Source organism: Octopus bimaculoides, chromosome 18 (assembly GCF_001194135.2).
Source record: "Octopus bimaculoides isolate UCB-OBI-ISO-001 chromosome 18, ASM119413v2, whole genome shotgun sequence".
Classification (NCBI taxonomy): domain Eukaryota; kingdom Metazoa; phylum Mollusca; class Cephalopoda; order Octopoda; family Octopodidae; genus Octopus; species Octopus bimaculoides.
This window is the reverse complement of record NC_068998.1, coordinates 276463-285977: the sequence shown is the minus strand read 5'-3', so window position 1 is coordinate 285977 and position 9515 is coordinate 276463. Positions and strand designations below refer to the sequence as shown.

The 9515-nt window shown below is 34.9% G+C and overlaps 1 protein-coding gene across 2 annotated transcripts in view; it reads right to left on the bottom strand.

The window, feature by feature from the left end:
• The window catches only part of LOC106871672 (peripheral plasma membrane protein CASK), a 516651-nt gene that overhangs the window by 436381 nt on the left and 70755 nt on the right, over positions 1-9515 (bottom strand). The window lies entirely within an intron of this gene.

Genomic DNA, 9515 nt, shown 5'->3' with positions numbered 1-9515 from the left:
GTGTGTGTGTGTGTGTGTGTGTGTGTGTGCGTGCGTGTGTATTCAGTTTTAAATTATTTCAGTAGTTTTCTACACCTATATATTATTTATTTACAATTCATTGTCAGCTTCAATATTTTCCCGTTTCAATTTATTAATTTGAATTAATTAAGGTTGATTAAACAACAACAGCACACAACAAAATTCCGTTAAATCATTCGGCACATTGACAAAGGAGGATGACTCTGGGGGGACCATTAGCATAATAGACCTACCTTAGTTACTTCCCTTTAAAAAGTTCACACTGAAGGTGTTTGAAGTTGAAGCGTAAATCTTTCTCTCTCCCTCTCTCTAATTGCATCAATTATACTACTATTTAAAAAAAAAAACGTTCGAAGATGATACTTTTTTGTTGTTTTGCTTTTTTTTTTATTATTAACTAGAGAGTAATTTATTTATTATTATTCTAAATACACCAACAGATTAATTAATATTAACCCACTCTACGTTTCGCAGCTTAGACAGTTTCACTATTTAGTTTGGTTTTACTGTTAAAAATAAGTTTTACTTGTGTAACACTGGTTGTGTTCTCAGTATCACATATTATGTGCCTGCTGGGTTGACTCTCTACTTCTGTCCACTCCCCAGAAAACGAAACTAGTATACACCAGAGTCAACCACTCACCCTTCGGCAATATTAGAATAAAACCATGTTACACAAAGATCATCATTTGGAGAGGCATAATTGGTAGAATCGGTAACCTTGTGGTATTTAAGTCAATCCCTTTACATTCTGAGTTCAAATCCTGTCAGAGTTGTTATTACTTTCCATAATTCTGATGCCCTTAAAATAAGGGCCAGTGAATTGAAATGACCCCTATAAAGTTTGTGGCAAAATTAAAAGTTTAATTGAAGAGGACTAGCGAACAAAATTTGTAGTTTCAACTCTGTATATTCTGTGTTCAAATCTCAGTTTGTCATAATATTACACAGCAGCTAACATTGATAAAATAACAACCAGTTATACTCTGGGGTTCATTAAACTGATTTACATCCAGCCCACAACCCCATACATTTTGGTAGCTTTCAGACTCATTACGTAGTAACACATCTGACTCTTTACTATCTGAGTTCCAATCTTGCCAAGGTCAACTTTACATTTCATTTTTTCAGACTCAATTAAATAAGTACCAGTCAGATACTGGGGCTAATGTAATCAACTCTCCCTACTACCCCATTCCCCTAAAATAATAATAATAATAATAATAATAATAATAATCTACTCTAATCTAATAATCTAATAATGTAGATAATTCCTCACCAAAATGTCCTTATTGGGAGTCAAAGATATTGAAGTGCTACAGCTGGGACCCTGTTTTATAGATTAGGCTGAAGGAGGTGTGGTCACTCAAGTGAACAGTTAACAAACAAAGTCATTCACTGGGAAGCTTTGGTATTTTTTTCTTCTTTTATCAAATAAATTTATATAAATTCAAGTGAGAAGTCATTTTGGAACATTAGTATAGTTGCTATAGCAACAAATGGGTTACCTGACTGAAACAGTCAGATCTTGGCCCAAACAGTGTTGGAGGTGTGTGAAGGTGTTCACTCAGAGGTGGACACAGCAATAATAATAAATCCTGTGAGTATAAAAACAGGGTAGATAAAAGGATATAGAGGAATGAGTGTGGAAAGGAGGTAAATAAAAGGATATGGGAATGAGTGTGGAAAGGGGGGTAGATAAAAGGATATGGGAATGAGTGTGGAAAGGGGGTAAATAAAAGAAACTATTCAAAATAAATAAAATTCCATTTTACAATAAATGGAACACATAGCCAACACTGTTTTGATAGATTTACTACTACTACTACTACATTAACACCATATCTGGGCATGTCCCAAGTCATGTAGAGACTTTAAAGAAAGGGCAAAAAAGTAAACAGGAGCCAATACATTGGAGAAATGTTTGTTTAAGCAACTTATTTGGCAGGTTTTTTGTTTTGGTTGGTTTATTTTGCTATAACAGGAAAAGACTTTCAAAGAAACACTATTTTGTTAATAAACCATTGTTACTTCGAAGGAGATGTGTGCTGTAATGTTTAATAATTTCATTAGAATGAATAAGAACTAAAGTACTACAGGTGGTGGTCGTGTTGTGGATGGGATAAAGAACTAAAAGTCTAGAAAAGAAAGAAAAGAATAATTTTACTTTTTCTGTTTTTGCATTCAATATTTCTTGGCTATTTTTCATTATTTGTAAATATATTTCACAGAATAATTAAATTGTGAATTATTACAGCAAACAGTTTTCAACTGCAAAATTCGACATATTTATCTTCAGAGGTTACATTAAAATAAAATAAAATTGGAACATAAAAATACTGAGCCATATTTTCAGTTTTGTTCGAAATATTAGAATTATATTTTCAAACATGATGGCAGTGGTATGCATTGAAAAGGTGAAATGGGAAAGATATTTGATTGAAAAGAACCACATTGGTAAATGTACACAACATATGTGAAAATATGTAAAAGTGTGCATTCCATCAGAACAAATAATAATAATAATGACAAGCACAGCAACCCAAACCACATCTCTGAAGGGAAATCAAGCAAACTATGGAACTGATGAGGATAAAATACCCCAGGGGAAACTGAGATACAAGCATTCCAAACAGACAGAACACCAACAGAGTGAAAAGGACAATTAAGATTAGAGAGTAAGGTCTGCAAGTATTTAAGAAACATCAGGAAAGACCAGACCTAGATGAGATGCTTGACAGAAAAAGCAATGATACAATATACAAATGTGACTTTCGGTGAGATACACTGGGTGCCATGTCTGAAGGCAAATGAAAACACAGAGTCTCCTGGAATCACCCTTGACCGTTACTAGTACTCCAAAGGCTGGCCCAACAGATGAGTGAGCTTCACTGGTCCAAATAGGGTACAAAGGTTCCCATCAATAAAAAGAATGGAATGGCAGAAGTTGACAGAAGATTGGATCTTGGAAAGGGCAGCCAAGAAAGTTGTGGACTGCCTGACCATTGTTGTGTGCTGAAAGGATATACATAAGTAAAGAGGGAAAACCTAAAAGCATGAAACAAGTTCAAGTCATCACATGCCTTCATTACGAGTGAAAATGGGAAAAGAAAAGGGGGAAAAAAGAGTGCATCATCATCATAGATGTGATGTGTGGATGAAGAGGTCAAAGAACAGGAATGAAACAGGAAAATACCAGGATTGGGCAAGGGGAAATAGGGAAGACTTCAGAAGGTTTCTACAAGAGCAATCATAGTTGTTATTGGTGCCCTAATTACTGTCCCCAACAGGTTTGACAGTTTCATTATTGAGATTGGCGTAACTACAAGAGTTGCATGAATTCAGAAGACTGCTCTCTCAGGATCAGGAAAGATCGTTGGACAGGTGCTTGACATCTAAGAGGAAACTGGTTGTGACCTGGTCTTAAGGACATTGATTCCAAATGTAAGACATTCATGCACAATATGGATAATGGTAATAATGAAGAAGAAGAAGAAGAAGAAGAAGAAGAAGAAGAAGAAGAAGAAGAAGAAGAAGAAGAAGAAGAAGAAGAAATAATAGTCGTTTCAAATTTTGGTAGAAAGCCAGTGCTTTGGAGGGCAAAATGGGATAAGTGAATAACACCAACTTCAGAACTTTTACTGGTACCATACTTTAATGACCCTGGAGGGAATGAAAGGCAAAGTTGACCCTCAAAGGATTTGAACTCAGAATGTAAAAAGGAACAATACTGCAAAACATTTTTTTCTGATGCTCTAACAATTCTACCAACTAGCAACAACAACAACAACAATAATAATCTATTTAAAACATGATTAAAAGATGAAAACAATGTAAACATATGTTGAGAGGTTAACTGCAAAGCATGATGATGATGATGATGATGATGATGATGATGATGATGATGATGATGATGGCCAGAATAGTAGCATTAAATTTAAAATAATGGATGAGATTTGTATTTAATGAAATGATATTAAATATTTGAAATGATAGTTTTTAGCCATGAATAAAAACAAAGAAAAAAACTTGAGTACTTTAAAGATTCAATTTTAACAAATTTGTAACTAACGATCTAAAATAATTACTGCAAACATTAAAATAAATTGATTTAAATTTGGATGATTTAACAAAGAAACAATGTCTGTGTTTCCTAAAAACCAAAAGTTAAATAAAGCTAAAGTCTTTGACAGATCAGGAAGAACAGACAGAACAACTGTACAATGCCAGAACATGCAAAACACTGACAAGTGAATTCACCAATTTATTTAAAGTCATTTTTAATTTAGAAAAGCTTGCTGTGAATTTTAATTCAACCTTATTATGGAGATAACTAATCAATTAACTTCAATCTGATGAACGTCAGAGAATGTCTCCATCAACAGAACATTTACTGAAGCTTTACAGAAGAAGTGCAACCCCTATATTATAGTACCAGTCATGTATCTGGGACAACAGAGTTGTTATTCACAGTAGACAGCCAACCAGGCCACACACACACATGCACGCACACACGCACACACTCCAAACACCATGATCTTGACTGGATCTTTGATTTTTATCACTCTCGGTACTTGTTCTCAGGTTGCATTGTCTTCAAATTGACACCCAAACTCTCTGAAATGTTCCTATTGGAGCTGCCGGTACGAATGTTGTTTCCAAATTGTGTCATAGAGCTGTTTTCCTCATAGATGGTGTCCAACTGACCCTACTGTAATGTGTAGTCGACAAAACCAAAAACAAACAATGCACATGCACGAAATTATAAATATAAAATGGCAACAATTTACTCATCGCACCCTGCATATATAAATACATATAAACACAAACACAACATTCAAAACATCACTGCAAACATCACCAACAATCTGATTCCTTTTCTTATTATTTGTTGGTTTATATTTTTACTTGTTTGTCCATTTTCTGTCTTTTGATTCCATCCAGGAAGACTCAAATCTTTTACTTTGTTTTTTTTTTTCTTTTTGGAAAGGACAATTAATTACATCGTTGTTGTACTGTCTGCAGTTCCGTAACACATATTGTGGAGAGGGTGAGGGTGGTTCTTTTCATTTTATAAATTCAATAAAAGATTGCAGGGTTTCCAATAAATAGGGCCCCCACTAAACCATTTTGAAAGAAAATGTCACACTGTACTTCTGTGGAATCTCTACAGGCAATGCTCTATAAATGATGCTGTAAGATCTTGACAAATGATTCTTGGAATGTAGATAGATTAAATAGAGAGGAAAAGTTAGCAGCAAAGGCCTTCGTTTTCAAAAGATAATGGGCATAAATTTAAAAGATCATAACTAGAGCCAAAATGGAATAAAAGAAGTTCAGTAAGTTATGTTCAGAATCAAGAATTTGTTTCTCAAAAGACATACCATATAAGGTATATTTAAGAAGCATGAGATTTTATGGAAATCATAGAAGTTAAACATAGAAGATTTAAAGAGACTGGAGAGGAATCAAATGTGTTGGAAGGGAATTGTTAATTTTGATAAAATATCAACAGAAGAGATTAATGGATGGGTGAGTGCTACCTGTTGAGTGGAGCTGTGAATGATTGGTGAATGATACTTGTTGAGTGGAGGTGTGAGTGGTACTTGTTGCGTGGAGATGAGAGTGATTGGTGAATAGTACATGTGGAGAGGAGCTGTAATTGGTGAGTGGTACCTGTTGAGTGGAGTTGTGAATGATTGGTGAATGGTACTTGTTGCATGGAGATGTGAGTGATTGGTAAGTGGTACTTGTTGAGTGGGGTGTAAGTGATTGGTGAACGGTATCTGTTGAGTGGGACTGTGAGTGATTAGTGAGTGGTTTTTGTTGAGTGGAGCTATGAGTAATTGGTAAATGGTACCTGTTGAGTAGAGCTGTAAGTGATTAGTGAATGGTACATGTTGAGTGGTACTTGTTCCCATAAGAGTCTGGGAAACTGTTATGATGGTGATGATGACAATGATAATGAGGAAGAAGTAGATTATTTAGCTGGTATATTCTTCATATTCTTCAATTCCATTTTACCATTCTGTCTGCCAGTTTCACTCACAAGGCATTGGTCAGTAAGATGCTATAATAGAAGACACTTGCCCTAGGTTCCACATAGTGAGAGAGAACCCAAAATCACATGATTAAGAAGTAGACTTTGAAACTAAACAGCCATGCCAGCACCTGTCCCTATGCACGCACACACACACACACACACACACGCGCACGCACACACGCACACACCAGAGTAGTTTAGGATTTAATGCAGTAAACAACTATCATAAATCAAACTACAAAGTGAGACTAAAGCCTGATACATCTTTACTGCTCTCACTCCCCCCACCCTATCCATTAACAATAAGTGATAGTCATCAAGGGAGTTCATCTAAAGTTGATAATAACAATAATAACTTCTCTGATAATGAACCAATTTACTCACTGTCTTCATTATCATATTTATAATAGTTGTTAGGGCAGTAGATTTTCATAACTGAATAATTGCATCTATTGGTCAATTTGATCGACTTCTCTCTCTCACTCACTTCCTCTCTCTCGCAGTGTGAAGGTTTGGCCAAAACACAGCAAACCAGACATTTACTACTACTACTACTACTACTACTACTACTACTACTATTGTTACTACTACTGTTACCACTACTGTTACTGCTACAACTGCTGCTGCTGCTGCTGCTGCTCCAACAACAAGTCACCTAAAATATAGAGCTGTGTAAATGTGTAAATGGTTTCCCAAACCGGTATCAAAATAAGAGACAGAATGAAATGTTCCAAGTAAAACAGAATGAGATTTGCCTTCATTGAATCCTTTTTTAAAGAATTTCAGTCAACCAAAATTAGACATTGACAATGAAATTTAACAATTTATTTTCAAGACTCATTAAATTCTTGCTTTACTTTTAAATAATGAAGCTGCAACTAAATAAAGTTCTTTTTAATTACCTGAAACGAATTAAAATTTAAAACAAAACAAAAAAAAATTTCAAATTTAAAAACATTGTATTATGAACCAACTTTCAAAATTTATAAATAGAATGTAACTAGCTTTAACATAAGTGAAGTGTTGCCTTCATTCATTGCCCCACTTAGTTTTAAATCCATAGATTTCCTAAAAAGGGAAGTATTTTATATAAGGATGTTTTGACATAAGTTTCATTTGATAAGAACAAATGACATTTCTTAAGTCTCTCCAACATCAACAGTTTTCCTGAACCCTTCATACATGCCACTATGATCCCATTTTACATCCCTATGTCCCTCAAACATCAACAGTTTTCATGAACCCTTCATACACACCAACTTTTCTCATTGGTCATTTGAGAAAAATATAAAATTCTGTTCAATGCCATTTGTTTGTTTGTTTGTTTGTTTGTTTGTTTTTTAAATCAATAAATACTAAACAGGATTGTATGTTTGTTAATTTATTAGCAATTATCTGAAAGACACACCTCATCAGTGCTCTCTATTGAATGAGAAACCACAGTTACACTTAGTCCTATACACCACTAAATATGCATCTGTTGCCACTGCATTATTAGCTGCTTCCAATAACTTGGTTGTCTTTTCTCTATGACCAACAGATGACTAGATTGGTCATGTGACAGTGTGGCCATACCACTTATTAGAGGCAATATTTTCCTGGACTATCTCATTAGTTCAACCACTGATTGGTATGATAATATTACCCAGAAGTAGTGGGGGAGCATCACAGCCATGTGTTGAGAGGGGTTCTTTGGGGGTTTGGATGACTCACCTTTATAAACATGGGTGTTTCATTCAACATCCTTAAACAACCCTTATTCAGGAACCTTTTGAGTGGGATGGGCCACTTGACCTGAAGGAAATTCTAACTGGACCTCACCTGTAAGGTCATGCACTGTTTATCTTGATATATGGTTTCCATGTCACGCACATATGGTTGTGATGCATGTGCCTCGTGTACCCTTACCAGACAGGTAGTCATGATTGGTATATTGGGCTTCGTATATTTTACCCCAGTGTCACTTTGATGACATGCACTGTTCTCTCACTCAATAATAAGAATAATAATAATAGTGATGATGGTTATGAGAAGAAGAAGAAGAAGAAGAAGAAGAAGAAGATTAAAAATTGATAATTTTTGTAAAAGAAGGCAAGTTCATGGGTTGTTGAGAACCCTAGAAACTTATTTTACCAAATTCAATGATAAAAGATTCCCTAAAGAACCCTCTTTAGTTTCCCAAATCTTTAACACAGTTTCCTCTAATCCAGTATTGAATAGTTTATTACCAACCATCACATCTGTCCAGAATCTACTCCCTCATCACAAAATGTTAGTGCCATCACTACAACTGCTGTTGACTGTGACATTTTTTCCACTGTTCATTCTAATCAGCTCAGAAATCAATGAAACTATCTCAACTTTTAATTTCTTTTGATTAATTAATGTTGAATAAACAAAAACAGCTTTTGTTTGTTTGGCAAAAATATTGCAGTTTTAGCAAGTTATTTGGGTATACACATAAACAGAGGGTGAGTTCCAGATAATACAGACTATGACATTAGTTATGGGGAAAGTGATGTCATTGGAAACAGACTGCACAAATGTGTGGGCGTGGGGGTGCACATGTTTGTGTTTGTATCTTTGACACAAAACCACATGTGTAATTTGGGGGGGGGGGGTTCAATCCAACTGAATCTAGTAGAAAACTGGTACTCATTCTATAAGCCTGCCCCCAACCCTTTGAGATGAAAAAAAGCAGAGCAAATCCTAGAAAGAACTAAAATACAAATGTCTAAATTCCATTATGGCACAGTGCCATTTGTGCCACTCGCTATTGTAGTGTTAATAGTTATAGTAATTAATAATATTAATAATAATATCAAGCTGATACACAGTTTATATATAAGAACACACAGCCTACATATCTACACAGACACATGCAATAATCTAGATTATCATAACACACACACACACACACACACACATACACACACACATATACATTGGTTTAGCTTAGAGTAGATATCATCATTCAAGTGATGTATAAAAATATCCTGAAAAACCGGTTGGAGCAGTTAACATTGATGTTGTAGGAAAGAAAAATATGAGACTCGAGATTGAGTAATTTTATCGAATCATTGTTTAAACTTCTCAAATTAATAGTTTTGTTTTTGTTTTATATCCTGATCAACTGCTGCAATTAGAGATATATTGTAGAGTGGGGTCGGGTGGGGGTCAGGTGGGTTATGCTATGAAATAACAATGCTTTAGATTGTCACAAGGCCATGGGGGGGGGGGAGGCAAGAGAAAGATGGGGAGGGATAGAATGAAAGAAAAACAATGATGGCAGAAGTCTAATCCTTATTTCATCCACAGCAATGAAATGACAACAAAGTCAAGAGAAATAAATATGACTAATACTGACTAATATGACTAATACTGACTAATACTGACTAATATGACTAATACTGACTAATATGACTAATACTGACTAATATGACTAATACTG